This window comes from Myotis daubentonii, chromosome 1 (genome assembly GCF_963259705.1).
Source record: "Myotis daubentonii chromosome 1, mMyoDau2.1, whole genome shotgun sequence".
In the NCBI taxonomy this organism is placed as follows: domain Eukaryota; kingdom Metazoa; phylum Chordata; class Mammalia; order Chiroptera; family Vespertilionidae; genus Myotis; species Myotis daubentonii.
Genome location: NC_081840.1, coordinates 23,108,147 through 23,129,458, shown reverse-complemented (window position 1 = coordinate 23,129,458; position 21,312 = coordinate 23,108,147). Strand labels below are relative to the sequence as shown.

The 21,312-nt window shown below is 43.9% G+C and overlaps 1 protein-coding gene across 20 annotated transcripts in view; it reads right to left on the bottom strand.

Annotated features, from left to right (window-relative positions):
* Window positions 1–21,312, bottom strand: part of NUMB (NUMB endocytic adaptor protein) — a 147,843-nt gene that overhangs the window by 75,324 nt on the left and 51,207 nt on the right. For 2 of the 20 annotated variants that reach the window (XM_059691407.1, XM_059691357.1), the window contains exon 1: window positions 3,451–3,505. The exons of 17 other annotated variants lie outside the window; for them this stretch is intronic. The gene's annotated coding sequence lies outside the window, so the exon portion shown is untranslated. Of the gene's footprint in view, window positions 1–3,450; window positions 3,506–21,312 lie in introns of those variants that run through there. One more of the 20 variants, XM_059691417.1, reaches the window with a different exon arrangement.

The following is a 21,312-nucleotide window of genomic DNA, read 5'->3' as shown; positions in this document are numbered from 1 at the left end:
CTTGCCCAGGCCTGACGCCTCCGCCAGAGGTGTCAGGCTTGGACAGGGGACCCCCATCTCCCCACGATCACTGGCTCTGGCCCCCGCCCAGGCCTGAGGCCTCTGGCCCAGGAATCATGCCTGGGCAGGGGACCCCCATCTCCTTCTGATCGCTTGCTCCACCCCCTGCCCAAGCCGGATGCCTCTGACCCAGGCTTCAGGCCTGGGCAAGGGGACCATCATATCCCCCTAATCCCCGGCTCAGCCCCCAGCCCAGGCCTGATGCCTCGGCCAGAGGAGTTGACCCTCATCACCCTCCGATCACCAATCACCGGATCGGCCCCTTGACCAGGCCTGAGGCCTCTGGCAGAGGTGTCAGGCCTGGGCAGGGGACCCCCAGCTCTCCACGGTTGCAGGCTCCGCCCCTGCCCAGGCCTAACGCCTCTGGCTGAGGCGTCCGGCTCGGGCAGCGGGGACCCGCAGCTGCAGCGGCCCCGCAATCGTGGGCTCCGCTTTAGGCCCAGGCAAGGGACCCCTAGCTCCTGGGACTACCAGCTTCGACCGTGTCCAGCTCCCATCGCTGGCTCCACCCCTACTTCCTGCTATCACTGGCCAGGGCGGCAAAGGCGTCTGATTCTCCGATCATGGCTGGGGGGCAGGGCAAAGGCAGCCCCAGGGCCGCCTTTGCCCTGCCCCCCAGCTCTTAGCTCCCCCTGGGTTTCCGATCACTGTCAGTGGCAGGGGGCTTCTTCCTGCTTTCCCTTTCGCCTCCCTGCATTGTGCCTACATATGCAAATTAACCGCCATCTTGTTGGCAGTTAACTGCCAATCTTAGTTGGCAGTTAATTTGCATATAGCCCTGATTAGCCAATGAAAAGGGTATCGTCGTACGCCAATTACCATTTTTCTCTTTTATTAGTGTAGACTAGAGGTCCAGCGCACAATTAAATTGTGCGGAGTCCCTAGGCCTAGCTGCCATTAGCACCATGTCCACTGCCCAGCGTCACTCCTCCACCTCCGTGGCTCCTGCCCCGTGAACCTCCACGCTCACAGTCCCAGCCCCGTGAGGCTCCTCGGCCTTAGCAACCCTGCAAAACTCCTCACTCACAGCCCCCACCCTGCCTCTGCCGCACTGCAACGCTCCACACTAACAGCCCCTGGCCCACTGGGCTCCTCGGCTTCAGCCAACCCCGCGCCACGACGCTCCTCTGCCTCAGCAGCTCGGCAATGCTCCACGCTCATCGCCCCCACCCATGATGCTCCTCTGCCTCACCACCCCGCAAAGCTCCATGCTCAAAGCCCCCGCCCTGCAAGGCTCCTCAGCCTCCGCAGCACTGCCCCGCCACGCCGTGAGAGCCGGACCGGTCCTTTGGTCATTTGGGCCCACAGCTCCTGCTCCCTCAGCTCCCTAGCCTGGTATTCGGTCGTCCATCTGGTCATTTTGGACATTACAGACCCTGGCTCTTGATTGATAGACAGATAGATAGATAAATAGATAGATCCTATCTAATAAAAGAGAAACATGGTAATTAGCGTATGACCACTACCCTTCCCATTGGCTAATCAGGGAGATATGCAAATTAACTGCCAGCCAAGGTGGCGGCCGGCAGCCAGGCAGCTTGAAGCTAACATGAGGCTTGCTTGCTTCAGTGACGGAGGAAACCAATGTTCCTCGCCTGTCTTGCCGGCCTCTGAGCTTGCAGTTTGAAACATTGTTACAAATATAGAAGCTAAACAAAACCCCAGAAATCTGCTTTCAGCCAGTGGGGATCTCAGAGCTGGAGTTGATACAGTGTTTCGATTATAGAACCCAAACAAACCAGATACCTGCTTTCAGCAGCAGAGGCCTCAGAGCTAAAGCTGGCCCAGAATAAAAATAAAAATAAAAAAAGGAGCAGTTGAGAGCTTCAGTCACCCGCCAGCCTGAAAACAGCCCTCAGCCCCTCACCCAGACTGGTCAGGCACCCCAGTGGGGACTGCCACCCTGATCCAGGACACTCTTCAGGGCAAACCAGCCAGCCCCCACCCGTGCACCAGGCCTCTATCCTATATAGTAAAAGGGTAATATACCTCCCAGCACCAGGATCAGTGGAGCCGCGAGGCCTCCGAGCACCAGATCAGCGGAGCCAAGAGGCCTCCCGGCACTGGGATCAGCGTGACAGGGGGCAGCGCCCAAACCCCCTGATCGCCCTGTGGCTCTGTGTGTGACAGGGGGCGGGGCCACAACCTCCCTATCCACCCTGCTCTGTTCGTGACAGGGGAAGGCGCCCCAACCCCCTGATCAGCCCTGCTCTGTGCCTGATAGGGGGGAGCTCCTCAATTCCCTGATCGCCCTGCGGCTCTGTGTGTGACAGGTTGCAGCGCCCCAACCCCCTGATCGGCCCTGCTCTGTGTGTGACAGGGTGCGGCACCCCCCCCACCCCCACGGGCCCTGCTCTGTGTGTGACGGGGTAGAGCCATAACCTCCCCATCGGCCCTGCCGTGAGTGTGACAGTGGCGGTGCCCCTACCCCCTGATCGGTCCTGCTCTGTGGGTGATAGAGGGCAGTGCCCCAACCCCCCCCCCATGGGCCCTGCTCTGTGTGTGATGGGGTAGAGCCATAACCTCCCCATCGGCCCTGCCCTGAGTGTGACAGTGGCGGCGCCCCAACCCCATGATTGGCCCTGCTCTGTGGGTGATAGAGGGCAGTGCCCCAACCCCCTGATCCGCCCTGCCCTGAATGTGACAGTGGCAGCGCCCCAAGCCCCTGATCCGCCCTGCTCAGTGTGTGACAGGGGGCGGTGCCCCAACTCCCCTATCGGCCCTACTCTGTGAGTGACAGGGGGAGCTCCTCAACCCCGATTGGCCCTGCTCTCTGCGTGACAGGGGGGAGCTCCCCAACTCCCTGATCGACCCTGCTCTGTGCGTGACAGGGGGCAGCGCCCCAACCCCCTGATGGGCCCTTCTCTGTGCGTGACAGGGGGCAGCGCCCCAACCCCCTGATTGGCTCTGCTCTGTGCGTGACAGGGGCTGGCGCCACAACCTCCCCATCGACCCTGCCTTGAGTGTGACAGGGGGCAGTGCCCCAACCCCCCCAGTCGGCCCTACCCTGTGCGTGACTGAGGGTGGCATCACAACCTCCCGGTCCACCCTACTCTGTGCATGACAGGCGGTGGCGCCCCAACTCCCCAATTGGCCCTGCTCTGAGCCCGACCAGGGGCTGCACCTAGGGATTAGGCCTGCCCTCTGCCACCCGGGAGCAGGCCTAAGCCAGCAGGTCGTTATCTCCCGAGGGGTCCCAGACTGCGAGAGGGCACAGGCCGGGCTGAGGGACCACCGCCGCTCCCCCAAGTGCACAAATTTTTGTGCACCGGGCCTCTAGTATAGATCATAAAGCTGGAACCAATTAGGAGGCTATTAAACTAATCTAGGTGAGAAATGATAGTGGTTTGAACCAGAGTGACAGCGGTGGAGATAGATTAGGTAGTCTACTTTTTATTTGTGCCCCCAGCTCCAGTAGAGACCACATTTGGAGCAGCAGTTGCAACAAAAATCACCAAATGAATATATTTATAATACTCCATTGCTCTTTTTCAGGACCTTTCCAAAATGGTAGGATTCTGGATATATCTTAAGAGTGGAGCTGGCAAGATTTTGTTAATGAATTGGATGTATACAGAGAAAGAGTGAAAGATAATCTTTAATTAAGGCTGCTGGCTGAGCAATCGAAAGAATGGTATTGCCATTTACCAAGATGCAGAGGACAGAAGGACAGCAAATCAGGAGTTTGGTTGTTCAGTCTGATAAAACATAAATGTTTATGAATGGTATAGTTACATGTCTGTTGAATATGGCTAGCTCCAAGTCTAACAAACATATTATATTCACCAATAAACAGTCCAAATCTCCAAGCCTGAATGTAATATCTCCTCCCTCTGTATCACTTTTTTTTTCCATTACTTATAACATTTATTACCTTTTATGTATTATAACTATTGGTGTATGTCATATGTCATAGAACTTAGGCACCCTGAGAGTAGAGTTCATGGTTTATAATTGCATAATATTACAAAGAGTCACCATTTATTGAATATATTTACCAATTAGCTAACTTAATCCTTCTATTATCACTTCCTTTATTAGTATTTAACACATAAGAAAATTCAGGTTCAGAGATAATAAGTAACTGATGAAAAATTACACAGCTAATAAATAGGCTGACATTTAAACTCAGGTTTATCTGAATCTAAAGCCAATGCTTCATATTGTCATTAATCAACCTCGGTACCTAATTTAAAGCCTTGCCTACAAAAGGCACCTAACATATTTGTATTAAATAAATAACTAGATAAAAAAAAGTTAACTATCTTGGGACAGAAGGTAAATTAGAATCAGACTAATGATCTGATCAGAATTGGAAGACACAGGAAAAGAGATAAGAAAATCCTTAATAAGGTTTACAAAGCTTGGCATAATTTAGCCAATGCCTATCAGGCAGGCCATCAATACTGACCTTCTTGGATGCCTTAAACCAGGGGTCCTCAAACTTTTTAAACGGGGGGCCAGTTCACTGTCCCTCAGACCGTTGGAGGACCGAACTATAGTTTTAAAAAAAAACTATGAACAAATTCCTATGCACACAGCAGCGGCAAAAACACCCGGCGGGCCAGATAAATGTTTTCGGCAGGCCGCATGTGGCCCGCAGGCCGTAGTTTGAGGACCCCTGCTTAAACCTTCCATGTTTCTTTTCTCCTAAAAGTTGCTAAGACATAGTTCTAAGAACCTCTTACTTTTCCCTAAGTTAATTCCATTCATCCTTCAGAGCTATGCTCAAATATCACTTCTTCAAGGTAACTGTACTTGACTAACTCCTCTCACTTGAACTAATTTCTGTAATAAGCTCATAATACCCCTCACTTCTTTACTAATCACAATATAAATAAATATGTACTTAGTACCTCTCTTCCCTACAAGAATATAAGCTGCATAAGGGCAGGATCCTTATATGTCAAGTTTATTGCAGTAATTAATATATGTTTTAAATTATTTATAATACTTATTATAAAGTATTAATATTCAATAAATCCTATATAATAAAAGCCTAATATGCTAAGTGTCCAGTTGTCCAGTCTCCCGTTCAACCAATCAAAGCATAATATGCTAATGATGTGCTTAGCATAATGATATACTTAGCATAATGATATGCTAAGGCCTCTCAATGCTTGCTATGATGTGTACTGACCATCAGGGGGCAGACAGTTGACCAGTAGGTTAGTTTGCTGCTGGGGTCCAGCCAATTGGGACTGAACAATATGGGCTGGACACACCCTGGAGCTGTCCCACAAACCCTCCCCGCTGGCCAATCTCCCGTGTCCCTCCCAGCCCTGATCATGCACTGGTGGGGTACGTTGGCCTGGCCTGTGCTCTCTTACAATCCAGGACCCCTCAGGGGATGTCAGAGAGCCGGTTTCGGCCCGACAGCGGAATGACCAGTCCCTATGACGCGCACTAACCATCAGGGGGCAGACGCTCAATGCTGGAGCTGCCCCCCAGGTGGTCAGTGTGCTCCCACAGGGGGAGTCCTGCTTAACCAGAACCCGGACTCACGGCTGGCGAGTGCAGCAGTGCTCACACTGCCTCTGCAGCAGCGCTAAGGATGTCCAACTGATGGCTTATACCTGTGAATGGGCCTAAGCCGTCAGTCGGACATCTGTCGAGGGCTCCCGGACTGCGAGAGGGTGCAGGCCGGGCTGAGGGACCTCCCCAAGTGCACAAATTTCATACACTGGGCCTCTAGTATTTAATAATAAATAAAGGCAGCCAGTGTGACTCAATAGTTGAGCATTGACCTATGAACCAGGAGGTCATTGTTCAATTCCCTGTCAGGGCACATGATCCCCAGTAGAAGGCATGTAAGAAGCAGCTTACCAATGATTATCTCTCATCTCCCTCTCCCTTCCTCTCTGAAGTGAATAAAAATACATTTTTTAAAAAAGTAAAGACAGCCATTACAGATTATCACAGAGTAGATTATATCAGACCAATTCTCCTGGCTTTCTTAACTATAAAAACTGGATTTAAAAACAAAATTAACAAAGAAAGCAACCAGCATGTGAGAAGCTAAAATACCAGAGAAAAAGGAAATGCAGAGTTAAGTCTGACAGTCTCCATTACTTTTTCCTTCTGAGGCAACTAACTGCAGACCAGAGTTTTTGGCAGTCTCACAGGACTACAGAGACAGAGATTAGAGTTCAGGATTTAGTGAGACAGGCAGGATTTGAGGAGCTAAGATTCCAGAGAAAAGGCAACCACAGAAAAGTGAGCCTGGACATCCTGTACTGCTCTTCCCTTCAGGGTATTCACTGAATCCTAACCTGCATGGGAGTGAGAGGCCAAAAGCTAAGCAAAGTGCCTATTTTGAAGCAAAAAGGGTAAGCAGAACTTTTGGTAGCCTCACAGTGCTAGAAAAAGAAAAATTACAGTTCAGGGCCTGCCAAGAAGAGAGGCCCTGGCAAACACCCCAGGATTCCATTTGATACCTCTGAAAGACAACACTCTTGGAGTAAGGGGAAACTGGATTTAAATCAGCTCTTAAGAAGCCTAAAACAAAGAATCAAGTCATCTCAACCCTGTATTGGATCAAGGTCATCTGCTCCTACTTTTAACTACCACCAGAAAAAAATTAAATCCTCTCTAGAGAACAATATCATCATCAAGACCCTCTATAATTTCTTATACACAATGTCTGACATTGATTTTTTTTAAATAACCAGGAATGTTATGAGACAGGATCAAATGACTAAAAGTCAAGGAAGAAATCAGACAACAGAAAAAGACCAAAAGGGGATCTAGATATTGTAATTATCAGACACAGACTTTAATAGGTGATTGATATGTTCAGGAAAATAGCTGGCAAAATGAGAATTTCACCAGGAAACTGGGATCTATAAAAAAAATTAAATGGAGATTCTAGAATTTAAAAAATACATAATAGGAAATTATTAAACAGATGCTTGTAACAGCAGATTGGACACTAAGTGAACTAGAAAACAGAAATTATCCAGATCAAGTACAGGGGGGAAAAAGATGAAAAATACAGAAAAGTACATAAAACATATTGGATGCAGAGAAAAAATTAACACACAGATATCTAGAATCCCAGAAGAAAGTGAAAGAATGGAGCAGAATTAATATCTTGACAAGATAACAAGCTACAAATTAAGAGGGTCTATGGAACTTAAGCATCTCAAAATACAAAGAAAACCACTGAAAAGCATTATTTGAAAGCTGATGAAAATTAAAGACATTGCTTCTCTAACAAAAACAACTGAATCAGAAGACAATGGGATGATGAAAGAAAATAAATGCCAACCTAGAATTCTACGTCCAATAAAAATATCCTCCAAAAATAAAGACAAAATTTAAAAATGCCTTCAGACAAAAACTACCAGTAGATTCACACTAAAAAAATAGTAATTACCTATGAAGAAAATAATCTCATAGGAAAGCATCCTAATCCTAATATATAAAAACCCAGGGTCTGTAACGTCCAAAATGACTGAAGGCTCAACTGACCAGAAGTCAGTCCTCCAGTCAGTGCTGGGTTGCCGTGGAGACCAGCACTGACTGCCACCGCTGTGGGCACTGCGACCCAGCACTGACTGCCGAGGGGGCTGCGTATCAGGCCCAGAGAGAGGCCTGCAGAGAGAAGCAGGGTCTGATCCAGAGCCTCTGTGGCAGCTGCTGATCAACACTTGCCTCTCTCCTCTCTGGGCCTCGCCAGCAGCCCCACCTCGATTTCTCTCCGGGCCTCCGCTGATGCTGCTGATCAGCCCCACCTCTGATCAGGCCCAGAGATAGGCCCAGAAGCGCTGACTGGCATAGAAACCGACCAATCAGAACCAAATCTGGGTGAGCCAATGGCTGATTAGGAGGCGGAGCTTTTTATGTTGACTGGCATAGAAATCGACCAACCAGAACCAAATCTGGGTGAAGTGTGAAGAGCCAATGGCTGCCTAGGAGGCAGAGCTTTTGATGCTGACTGGCATAGAAACCGACCAATCAGAACCAAATCTAGGTGAAGTGCGAGGAGCCAATGGCTGCCTAAGTGGCAGAGCTTTTGACGCTGACTGGCATAGAAATCAACCAATCAGAACCAAATCTGGGTGAACTGTGATGAGCCAATGGCTGCCTAGGAGGCAGAGCTTTTGGCACTGACTGGCATAGAAATTGACCAATCAGAACCAAATCTGGGTGAACTGTGAGGAGTTAATGGCTGCCTAGGAGGCAGAGCTTTTGACATGGACTGGCATAGAAACTGAGCAATCAGAACCTAATCTGGGTGAACTGCGAAGACAAAACCTAAGGTGGGGGTGGAGGAGGGGTTTTAAGGGCAATAGCTGTTTGGTGTAAGGTGTAAGAAAGTGGTTCAAATTTTTAATGACTGGTTTGGCAGTATAGTGCATATGGCTGACTATCAGTCCAGATACAGGGATTATGTATTTTTTGTCTGCCCATAGCATCTCCTCCTGCTGATAAAGGCTTTCCCCCCTCATTTAAGCAATTCTATCCTATATAATCTATCTATACTAATAAAAGGGTAATATGCTAATGAGATCGGGTTGACCGGCCGTCTTCCCAACGTCCAACTTCCTTCCAAAAAAAGCCATGGTGGCGGGGGCCGAGGCAGAGGCAGTTAGGGGCGATCAGGCCAGCAAGGGAGGGCCGTTGGGGGCGAGATTAGGCCGGCAGGGTAGGGCCATTGGGGGCGAGATTAGGCCGGCAGGGGAGGGCAGTTGGGGGGGAGATCAGGCCGGCAAGGGAGAGCAATTAGGGGTGAGATCAGGCTGGCAGGGGAGGTGCATTGGGGGCAACCAGGCTGGCAGGGGAGGGCAGCTGGGGGTGAGATCAGGCTGGCAGGCAGAGAGGTTAGGGGCGATCAAGCAGGCAGGCAGAGGCAGGGGTGATCAGGCAAGCAGGCAGGTGAGTGATTAGAAGCCAGTGGTCCCAGATTGTGAGAGGGATGTCCGACCGCCGGTTTACAATGTGACTTTGCTACTCCTCCTATCAAGAGTATTTCTCTAGCTCTTGCAATGAGGGTTTAGTTATGTGACTTGCTTTGGCCAATAGGGCATTAGAAATGTCAGCAGAGACTAGATGGATTTGTCTTTTCTTGATACTCTTAGAACTTTCAGCCATCAGTTGAATGAATCTGTCTGCTGGAAAGGCCATGTAGAAAATAAACTCCCTTACCCCTACCCTGGTCAAAAGCCTGCCAGCCAATAAACATATGAATGAGGTTATTCTATACCATCTGGCCCCAGCCAAACCACTGTCAGATCACAGAGATCAATATAGCACAAGCCAAACTGCCAATCCAGATACTCATGAGCTGTTATGTGATTTATTTTAAGCCACTAAGCTTTCTATGAGACAAAAACTATCTGATACAGAACTAATATATGTAAGTAGATAAGTAGTTCTCAAATAAGTTTGACTTTGCTTTTCAAGGGTCATACAGCAATATCCGAAGACATTTTTGGTTATCAAACTGGGTGAACACTACTGGTATCTAGTGAGTAGAAAAGTCAGGAATACTGCTAAACATAGTAGAAGGCCTCCAGAACAGAAAATTATTCAGCCCAAAATGTTAACAGTGCCAAGTAAAGCATGCTAGAACATGGCAGCCTTGAGAACAATCTTATCCAAATGAACTTTCTGCAATGATGCAATGTTCAATATCTGTAGCCACAGCCACATCTGACTAGTAAGCACTGGAAATGTGGTTAATTTGACAAAGGGAACTAGAGCTTTTATTATTTAATTAATTTAAATAGCCACATATAGCTAGTGGCTTCTGTATTGGATTGCACAGCTCTAAAATTTAGATTCTAATGTTTCTGAGAATAGAGAAATTAGGTTGGATAACAATGGTAACAATGAGTTTTGATAAAATTAAGGCCCGTAGTCACTTGCTATAAATAAATATTCTACTTTGCTTCAATATCTATAAATTCTAAAATGTACTATTCTGATAAAATAATAAACTGAAAAAAAATTTAAATAAATTTACCAGATTCTGCAAAAAACAATTATTCATAAAATAATGGCTAACAACCTTAACTACAGGGATTTTCTAGATTATTAGTATGAAAGCCCTAGGAATGTCCTATTCTTTTTTTCTTATTTAAGTTTAAAGTGATTTGAGAACTGCTGCATTGTAGAGGTCTTCAAGTTTTACCAATGAATAGTTTTTAATCAAATCATTCAGTCATTTTAATATTCTCTTATTCTGTTACTCCCACGCAGCAGTTCACTATCCTTTCTTATCCTCTTCTCTGCCCCCACGTTATCTACCATAAGAGAAGTTGATCCAATGCTGGTACAATTCCACAGACTTTTTTTCACTTGTCAGCATTAAGTAGGTCAGTTTTCTGCTCTAGTGGGTGTTCTGGCAATAGGTTTTCTTACTAGAATACAGTGGCTACTCTGCCTGGTAAGCACATAGCACAAATAAAAAAGACTGAATAACTCTCCTAAGGGAAGAACAGGCTGCTAATCTCTAGGAGAAAATCCCTGCATCTTAACTAAATACTACCAGAAAATTCTGACAGAAAACAAAATGAAACAGAAATAAAGAAGATTCCAATTCAAAATGTGTTCTATATAGTGAAGTCTAGAACTTTTAAGGTCTTCAGTATCTAGCAACCCACTAAGATTTTGTTGGGACTCTGATAAGTGCTCAGCCCAATTCTAATCACTAAGATTATACTTTTTTAAAAAAAGGTAATAAAGGACACACAATCTATCAAATATTTTCTTAAGAATTCTAATAGAAGAAATCTTACCACTAAAACTAAAATTCTGGAAAACCTCTCCCTTGTAAACTATGACTTCCCGTGAGAAAAAAAATTTTTAAGTCATAAATAACTTTAAAATTTTAATGATTGCCTTATAGCAGAAAGAAAATTTGGTAGAAGTTTATTAGAATAAATAATACACATTATTAAGTTATTGTTATTTCTTTAAAAAAATCAGTACTGTCTATTGTGAGTCTGACAACTCAGTTTTAAGTTTTTAATCATTTGTAAATTAAATATTAAAGAAGAAACTTGACAGATACACATTCAGCCAGTTAATGTATTTCACATCAGATTGAAAGTTCCTGCAGGGGCAAGATTAATATCCCCTATTAAGAACAGTGATTCAAATAAAAAAAATTAAATGGTTGAAACAACTTATCTATTAGACTTGTTTTCCAGAAAATTCCAAGAATTTTGACAAATCCTAGAAGAATAAAATGTAAAGCTTACAAACCAGATCACTAATTGAGGTAACTATAGAACACACTCACTAGAAATAAATTACATTAAAAAAATAAAACAATGTGTTGTGACAAATTTTCACACTGTTATAAAATAAGCTGACATTCACTTTACCATATTGCACTTACTGTTAAAAAGCAAAATAGGCCGAAACCGGTTTGGCTCAGTGGATAGAGCGTCGGCCTGCGGACTGAAAGGTCCCAGGTTCGATTCCGGTCAAGGGCATGTACCTGGGTTGCGGGCATATCCCCAGTGGGAGATGTGCAGGAGGCAGCTGATCAATGTTTCTCTCTCATTGATGTTTCTAGCTCTCTATCTCTCTCCCTTCCTCTCTGTAAAAAATCAATAAAATATATTTAAAAAAAAAAAAAAAAAGCAAAATAGTAAGAAATATAGAAAATTCCAGATATAATATAAATTCCAGGAAAAAGATAGAAACTCATACATCTTTACTTAAAACTGACAGAAATGCACTGAGACTTATTTCTGTTAAGAAAAGGAGTTTCTCTCAGCCAAAAAGCTAACCACTCTCTTCTCCACTGCCAGATACTAAAAGTAGATAAAATCAAATTTAACACTAGATTGCCCAAGGAAGTCATTTTGACTGCTTTTTAATTTCAATTAGAAAAACAATTATGTATATAGGGACACAATGTCTTAGAATTTTGTGACTTTTTGTACAACATATAAATGCATTTATTTATTTATTTATTTTTATTTTTTTATAAATGCATTTATTAATAATTGTAGTTACCTCCCCCTCCTTCATTTCCAGTATATATATATGTGTTATACCTATATTGCCCAAAAGCAGTCATTTTGACTGCTTGGGAAATTTTAAATAATCAAATGACTCTTATTATTGAATTGAGTAATAACAGTTCAGCTCTGTATTGAAATAACAGTTTTCATTTTTTTTCGATTACCGTCACATGATAAATTGTCGATACTTGATAAGTTGCAGTTGCTCAATAAGCTAAACTAGTACTTGTTATTCGAATCTTTATGCAGTGATACTTGTTCTAATAAGTTGTTTATTTTATTTCTTTTGCGCCCTAAATTCATGAAAGAAATGTCGAATAGAAGGGAGTTATTGGAAAAGCTAAGAAACATAAGTGAAGAGTGCTCCAATATTATTCTTTCACAATGCAGTCATTTTGACTGCTTTTGGGAAATATAGGTATATACTAAATTTCAGTCTTTCTAGTGTTAAGAGTAAAAATTTTTATATCTGAATGTCAAAATATGCAATGGCTATTTAGAAAAAAAAAGTCCCATCATCATGACCAATTAACAAGTTCTCTTTTAGTATTATATTCTGTTTTTGAATGTACTTACTCCTTGACAAAATGTCATAAAGTTAGCAGAATACACAGTAAAAACTGACAGATTGTTTTCAAGACCAACAAAACCATGAAGCAATATGAGAGGGTATTGGTTTTGTCATTTATACATAAAGCAGTTGAAGATAACAAGGTAGCTCATTTTCTACATGGCCCAACTAACTTCCATCCATTCATTCAATTCTAACTCAGTTCCCAGAATTTAGCTGTCTGAAAAGTCCCCAAGATGACTAGGATACCTTTGTGAAGCCTGGAATCATTCTGCAGCTAGTAAGCTAATAATGGCCCATTCATTAAAAGGAATCAAATCTACTGGGGTGGGGTATGTGTATGTGTGGCCCAAATCAGCTCCATCCTTGAGACCTTCAGAGAACTCTCTCTACCTTAAGGATGAAAATAAAGCTTGCTTAGAGACAAAAAGCCACTGAACTAATAAATATTTCTATTCTTTTAATATTTCCGTTTCTGCTTGTATCTTCCTATATTCCAGTATTATCTATGACACAGTTCTTCTAGTGATTCTATAGTATAATTTTTCTTTTATACTTTCATCTCTATAATTTTCTCTTTTATTAGTATTCTCCTATCCATCTCAGAATCCATTCTTCTGTTCATTTAAAATTCTACCCTATTCTCTGCCACTAACTTGTTGGGAGGGGGAGTAAACTTCAAAGGCATGTTAAAAAAAAAAAAGACTACGGTATTATGGCAAAAACTAACAGATGGTTTGATAGCACATATATACTTTTTCTCCTACAGTTCTTTTGCTCTGTATACCATATCTCCAACTAGGGCTGTAATACAGTGATAGAACACTGCACTTGAAGTCAGAAGTACTGTGCTAAATATCTGACTGCCACTTTCAAACTACATGACTTTAAGTAAGTCACATAAGCCAGGGGCCGGTTTGGCTCAATGGATAGAGCATTGGCCTGCAGACCAAAAAGTCCCAGGTTCAATTCCAGTCAAGAGCACATGCCTGGGTTATGGGTTCGATCCCCAGTGGGGGACATGCAGGAGGCAACCAATCAATGATTCTCATCATTGATTTTTCTATATCTCTCTCCCTCTCTCTTTAGATAGATAGATAGATAGATAGATAAAATAAGTCACATAATGTCTCTGACCTCCATTTTATACATATCTTCTCTTTTGACTCAATAAGGTGGGCAAAAGCATAAAGCTAATACCATTCTTATGTCACGGGTAGGGAAATGCATACATGATGAAAACAATTTTAAAATCATATGATTAGCCCTAGCTGGTTTGGCTCAGTAGTTAGAGCGTCAGCCCGCGGACTGAAGGGTTGGAGGTTGGATTCCAGTCAAGGGCACATACGTACCTCGTACCTCGGCTGCAGGCTTGATCCCTGGTGCCAGTTGGGACATGTGAAGGAGGCAACCAATTGATGTGTCTCTCTCACATTCATGTTTCTCTCTCACTGTCTCTCCCCCTCTCTTCCACTCTTTCTAAAAATCAATGGAAAGAATATCCTCAGGTGAGGGGTTACAATAAATAAATAAAATCATATGATTAGTCACTGTTTAAGGTGGAACCATAATGTATATATCTCCTGATTTTCACTGGTATTCTTTCTTCTCCAATATACTGCCTTAAACTATATTATCAGAGACACACTGGTTATTTGTATCATCTTACTCAACAGGCTTACATGCCAAAAGGCCACCAGAAATTACCCGATGTTTTATCTTATCAACAAAAATAAAAAGCAAATGTATCAAAAAGCACTATAATATAATCCATGTTATGAAGACATAACATGTAAAGAGCATTTTAAGAGCAAAAAAAAAAAAAAGGCAAAAGACAATAAGAGATGACAAAGGAAGAAATATAAATCCATAAAAAAATATTTGGCCCAGCAATTCTATTTCTAGGAACTATACTAAAGGCGTAACACAAGTATACGAAGATGAATATTAAAAAATGTTAAGTGTAGCACCATTTATACTATTAAAAAGTTTATGAACTTAAATATTAAAAAATGGGGACTTGTTGAATAAATTATGGTATTTCTAAACCAGTGATGGCGAACCTATGACACGCGTGTCAGAGGTGACACACGAACTCATTTTTTTGGTTGATTTTTCTTTGTTCAATGGCATTTAAATATATAAATATCAAAAATATAAATCTTTGTTTTACTATGGTTGTATATATCAAAAAATTTCTACATGTGACACGGCAACAGAGTTAAGTTAGGGTTTTTCATAATGCTGACACGCTGAGCTCAAAAAGTTCGCCATCACTGATCTAAACCATGGCATACAATATAGCTTTTTATTTTAGCTGTTTTTTCATTTAGTTTCCTATTTTTAAAATTTTTTTATATTTCAAGAAAAACTATTTTAAATAATACTAGGGGCCCGGTGCACGAAATTCATGCACTGGTGTGTGTGTGGGGGGGAGTGTCCCTCAGCCCAGCCTGCCCCCTCTCACATACTGGGAGCCCTCAGGCGTTGACCCCCATCACCCTCCAATCGCAGGATCGGCCCCTTGCCCAGGCCTGACGCCTCTGACAGAGGTGACAGGCCTGGACAGGGGACCCTCATTTCCCCCCATCACTGGTTCTGCCCCCAGCCCCCCCCGATTGCTGGCTCTGCCCCTTGCCCAGGCCTGATGCCTCAGCCAGAGGCGTAGACCCCCATCACCCTCTGATCACCTGATCGGCCCCTTGCCCAGGCCTGACGCCTCCGCCAGAGGTGTCAGGCTTGGACAGGGGACCCCCATCTCCCCGCGATCACTGGCTCTGGCCCAGGAATCATGCCTGGGCAGGGGACCCCCATCTCCTTCTGATCGCTTGCTCCACCCCCTGCCCAAGCCTAACGCCTCTGACCCAGGCTTCAGGCCTGGGCAAGGGGACCATCATATCCCCCCAATCCCCGGCTCCGCCCCCCGCCCAGGCCTGATGCCTCGGCCAGAGGAGTTGACCCTCATCACCCTCCGATCACCAATCACCGGATCGGCCCCTTGACCAGGCCTGAGGCCTCCAGCAGAGGTGTCAGGCCTGGGCAGGGGACCCCCAGCTCCCCGCGGTTGCAGGCTCCGCTCCTGCCCAGGCCTAACGCCTCTGGCTGAGGCGTCCGGCTCGGGCAGCGGGGACCCGCAGCTGCAGCAGGCCCCACGATCGTGGGCTCCGCTTTAGGCCCAGGCAAGGGACCCCTAGCTCCTGGGACTACCAGCTTCGACCGTGTCCAGCTCCCATCGGTGGCTCCACCCCTACTTCCTGCTATCACTGGCCAGGGCGGCAAAGGCGCCTGATTCTCCGATCATGGCTGGGGGGCAGGGCAAAGGCGGCCCCAGGGAGAACCAAGATGGCTGCATAGGTTAACGCCGGAGTTTGCTGCTTTGAACAACTACTTCAAAAGTGAAACTAAAAGACGGAACGGACATCACCCAGAACCACAGGAACGCTGGCTGAGTGGAAGTCCTACAACTAGGAGGAAAGAGAAACGCATACGGACACTCAGAGGAGGCGCAGTGCTGAAGTCAAATTCTGAGGTGCGGAGTGCACGGAGCGGGCTGGCGGCGCAGGGCGTGGTTGGCATTTTCAATTGGGAGGGAGTCGCAGACTCTGAGCTCCAGATACAGGCGAGTCTTTAGGGACCCAGACTCAAACGGGAGAAGCGGGACTGTCTGGCTTCGGTCAGAGTGAGTGCAGCTTTCTCTCCGAGCTTTGCAGCTGGTGCTGGGACTCAGAGAGGCAGAGCCCCTGGGGACAGGACTGAGAGCCGCCATAACTGCTCTCTCCAGCCCACCCTGTTGATCCTGTGCGACCCGCCCCGCCCAAGCCCTGCACAGAGGCATTTGCCGGATAGCCGCAGGCAAAGGCTAGATTAGCACCTCCCTAGAGGACAGAAGTTCTCTCACTACTGACACAGCTGATTTTCATAGCCACTTGGCCTGGAGGTCAAACCCTCCCTGGTATTAGCTACAACAATCAAGGTTTAACTATAAGACTGCGAACAAAGACCACTAGGGGGTGCACCAAGGAAGCATAACAAAATGCGGAGACAAAGAAACAGGACAAAATTGTCAATGGAAGATATAGAGTTCAGAACCACACTTTTAAGGTCTCTCAAGAACTGTTTAGAAGCCACCGATAAACTTAATGAGATCTACAAGAAAACTAATGAGACCCTCAATGTTATGTTGGGGAACCAACTAGAAATTAAGCATACACGGACTGAAATAACGAATATTATACAGACTCCCGACAGCAGACCAGAGGAGCGCAAGAATCAAGTCAATGATTTGAAATGCGAGGAAGCAAAAAACACCCAACCGGAAAAGCAAAATGAAAAAAGAATCCAAAAATGCGAGGATAGTGTAAGGAGCCTCTGGGACAGCTTCAAGCGTACCAACATCAGAATTATAGGGGTGCCAGAAGATGAGAGAGAGCAAGATATTGAAAACCTATTTGAAGAAATAATGACAGAAAACTTCCCCCACCTGGTGAAAGAAATGGACTTATAGGTCCAAGAAGCGCGGAGAACCCCAAACAAAAGGAATCCAAAGAGGACCACACCAAGACACATCATCATTAAAATGCCAAGAGCAAAAGATAAAGAGAGAATCTTAAAAACAGCAAGAGAAAGAAACTCAGTTACCTACAAGGGAATACCCATATGACTGTCAGCTGATTTCTCAACAGAAACTTTGCAGGCCAGAAGGGAGTGGCAAGAAATATTCAAAGTGATGAATACCAAGAACCTACAACCAAGATTACTTTATCCAGCAAAGCTATCATTCAGAATTGAAGGTCAGATAAAGAGCTTCACAGATAAGGAAAAGCTAAAGGAGTTCATCACCACCAAACCAGGATTATATGAAATGCTGAAAGGTATCCTTTAAGAAGAGGAAGAGGAAGAAAAAGGTAAAGATACAAATTATGAACAACAAATATGCATCTATCAACAAGTGAATCTAAGGATCAAGTGAATAAATAATCTGATGAACAGAATGAACTGTTGATTATAATAGAATCAGGGACATAGAAAGGGAATGGACTGACTATTCTTGGGGGGGAAAGGGGTGTGGGAGATGCGGGAAGAGACTGGACAAAAATCGTGCACCTATGGATGAGGACAGTGGGTGGGGAGTGAGGGCGGAGAGTGGGGCAGGAACTGGGAGGAGGGGAGATATGGGGGGGGGGGGGAAAGAGGAACAAATGTAATAATCTGAACAATAAAGATTTAATTAAAAAAATAAAAAATTAAAAATAAAATAAATAAATAAATAAATAAATAAAAAAAAGGCGGCCCCAGGGCCGCCTTTGCCCTGCCCCCCAGCTCTTAGCTCCCCCCTGGGTTTCCGATCACTGTCAGTGGCAGGGGGCTTCTTCCTGCTTTCCCTTTCGCCTCCCTGCATTGTGCCTACATATGCAAATTAACTGCCATCTTGTTGGCAGTTAACTGCCAATCATAGTTGGCAGTTCATTTACATATAGCCCTGATTAGCCAATGAAAAGGGTATCGTCGTATGCCAATTACCATTTTTCTCTTTTATTAGTGTAGATTACCAAAACTGTACTAACGTAGTATATCACAAAAGTTATAGGAAATATTAAAAATCTGCAAATAACAGGATTACTTCTATTATATTCTAAAATATTTTTTTTTCTCTGGCTCTATTTTTGTTCATCAGTTTATGTTGTTCATTTTATTCCACAAATGAGTGAGATCATGTGATATTTATCTTTCTCCAACTGACTTATTTCACTTAGCATTTTTATAGCAGCGTACTATTCCATTGTGTAAATGTACCACTGATTTTTAAACCATTCATCTGCTGATGGGCACTTAGGCTGTTTCCAATTCTTAGCTATTCTAAAATTGTGCTGCTATGAACATAGAAGTGCATATATCCTTTCTGACTGGTGTTTCTGATTTCTTGGGATATATTCCTAGAAGTGGGATTACTGGGTCAAATGGGAGTTCCATTTTTAATTTTTTGAGGAAACTACATATTGTTTTCCACAGTGGCTGCACCAGTCTGTATTCCCACCTGCAGTGCATGAGGGTTCCTTTTTCTCCACATCCTCGCCAGCGCTTTCTTGTTGATTTGATGATGACAGCCATTTTGACAGGTGTGAAGATGGTACCGCATTGTCATTTTCACAATATTGTTTTTAAACTTATGAAGTGCTAAAACAAGCCCCTCCTCTGAAAACGCATTAGTTAGAATAGTGGGATAAAGGGCAGATGTAGTTTGAAAAAAATATTCTAAAATTATCATTGCTTTGATTGACTTTTAGAGACAGTAACTAATTTTTGATATTTCACTAAACATGAAAGCAGAACGAGATTTTTGTGTTTATCAAAGTAATTTTTTAAATGTTATCTACTTAAACATCAAAGATCACATCCTTCTTTGAAGTCTTCCCCAAACCTCCAAAGCAAAGTCGATGCTCCCTCCACTGTTTCCCAAACCATTCTTTTCTTTTCTATTTTATTTTATTTTTTAATCCTTGCCCGAGGATATATTTTCATTGTTTTATTGGGGAGAGGAAGGGAGAGGGAGAAAGAGAAACATCTATCAGTTGCCTCCCGCATGCACCCCAACTGGGGATCGAACCTGCAACCTGGGTGAGTGTCCTGCCTGGAAATCGAACCTGAGACCTTTCAGTGTATGAGATGATGCTCCAACTAACAGCCACACAGGCTGGGGTCCAAACCACTCTTTAGATAGCACTGTCATAGGAATCATTGCCCTGCACTGTCTTCTTTATAAGACTGAGTTCCTTGAAAACAAAAACTAGATCTTAAGCATTTTGTACTCTTGCTACTTAGAACAGGTCCCAGCACATAGTAGGTCCTCTATAAATGCTTGTTGAATGTCTACATTCAAACTCTACTTTTCTGTTTATCAGAAACACTCACTGCCTTAGGAAACTTTTTAAAACTCTTTTAGCAACAATGGGGACGCAAAACCACTGTGTGAGGGATTAAAGCACCATGATATAATGGGGCCTTGACTTACAAGTGTCCCAACTAATGAGTTTTTTGAGATACCAGCTGTCTCTCGGCTGATTTTTTGCATTGAGTTGACAGAGTAATTTGAGTTAACGAGCTCCTTAATGAGCTCGGTCTCGGAATGAATTAAACTCGTAAGTCAAGGTCCCACTGTATATAGATGGCACCAAAATATGCTACTCTGTTTTCCTTTTTCCCTCCTGACAGTGCATCATAAAAATATTAGAGAGCCCTAGCTGATTTGGCTCAGTGAACAGAGCGTCGACCTGCAGACTGCAGGGTCCCAGGTTCAATTCTAGTCAAGGACACATGCCTGGGCCTCGGGCTCAATCCCCAGTAGGGGGTGTGGAGGCAGTCTCTCATCGTTGATGTTTCTATCTCCTCTCCCTCTCCCTTTCCCTCTGAAATCAATAAAAATATTTTTTTTAAAAAATTAGAGAAACTCTCCTTAAAGAGAACTGAAATGCTTGAAATGAACTGCAGACAATAACCTTGCAGAAATTTAAATTAAAAAAAAAATTTCTGCCCTGACCAGGTGGCTCAATTAGTTAAAACATTGTCCCATACACCAAAAGGCTGCAAGTTCGAGTCCCAATCAGGGCACATACATATGCTAGGTTTCAAGTTCGATCCCAAATTGGGGTGCGTATGGCAGACAACTGACCAATGTTTCTCTCTCATGGGGATGCTTCTCTCCTCTCCCCCCCCCCACCCCCTTCCTCACTCTAAAAATCAATAAACATATATCCTTGAGTGAGGATTTTAAAAAATGTATTTTTAAATTTCCAGCTGTGCTTGTTATGGACTGTAATAAAACCACTAATTTTTTCTAATAGTGAAGATGCCTTCTCCTGTTTCAGGCAGCTGTGAGCACTGATGACACAGATAAGTGGAGTTCTCAAGCTTTAGCATACATGAGAGTCACCGCGAAGGCTTGTTAAGGCACAGACTGCTGGGCCCTGAGGTTTCTGATTGAATGGGTCAGGGAAGAGGCCCCAGAATTTATATTGTTAACAATTCCTAGATGATGCTGATGATACTCGTCCAGGGACCACAGTTTAAGAATCATTCATATTCCGACATGATGGAGAAGATTACCTCTTCTTCTCTGAGATTGCAAATATAAACTAATATAAACTGGAGCTGACTACATGAAGAAAGCTACCTGTCTTAGAAGGCAAAGAGGCAAAGAAAAACAGAGTTGAGAAATAAGAAATAAAACTAAGATAGTCTTTTGAGCCCCTAGATCTCTAAATAAATCAGATTTGACTCTGGATTATTCAATTACTTGGGCCAATAACTCTTTTTCCCCCTTAAACTGGGGTTCTGTCACCTGAAACTATTAGAGTCCTAACTAAAACTGTGGGGAGTAGGAGTGGAAGAGATGAAGGCACGAGGCTCTAGTAACACACAGACATCCATAATACTAGCTGAAACAGCGAACTTTTAGATAAAATTACATTTTGGCTATAATCTATAATCTAAAAGAAGTTACCACAATATTTAAATATTAAAAATAAAAGAAGTTACCATATTTTGTGGTTTCTTGGAAACTGATTTCCTGGCTACAATTTGTGACCAAAACCCTTTTCAAAAGTTTACAAGTAAGCTTTAACAGATACACCAGGAAATTAGACAGTTGTGCCTTAGTATTTAACCTCATTTAGCTTGATTAGCTGTTGTTTACAGGGAACA